The following is a 441-nucleotide window of genomic DNA, read 5'->3' as shown; positions in this document are numbered from 1 at the left end:
TTGGAAATTGTTTGAGGGCAACACACCACTGTATGCTGGATTTATCAGCATGTACATCAAGGATGTCTTACCGATGCAACGAATTTGCTACATGGACCCTATATCTAGATCGCCAACTAACAATGATGTAGTCAAAGAGACAATGATCCGCAACATGAATGTTGCAAGGGAAACAGGACAAGATTATTCCATTGTTACCTATGATTTGGCTGTGGCTTTGAAAGCATACTCTATACAAGCAATAGAAAGTCCAATGTTTGACAACCTGTTAATCATGCTTGGTAATTTTCATGTTGAACTAGATTTCTACGGTGCAGTTGATAAATGAAACAGGAATAGAGTTCATACTTACAGAGGCAGACATCCTTGCTGAAGGATCAATGATGGGATTCATCAAAGGCAAATTTTACAACTGCTGCACAAGAATTCATGAATTGCTGT

The sequence above is a fragment of the Lottia gigantea genome, assembly GCF_000327385.1.
Source record: "Lottia gigantea unplaced genomic scaffold LOTGIsca_64, whole genome shotgun sequence".
Lineage (NCBI taxonomy): Eukaryota > Metazoa > Mollusca > Gastropoda > Lottiidae > Lottia > Lottia gigantea.
Note: the sequence above shows the minus strand (reverse complement) of the source record.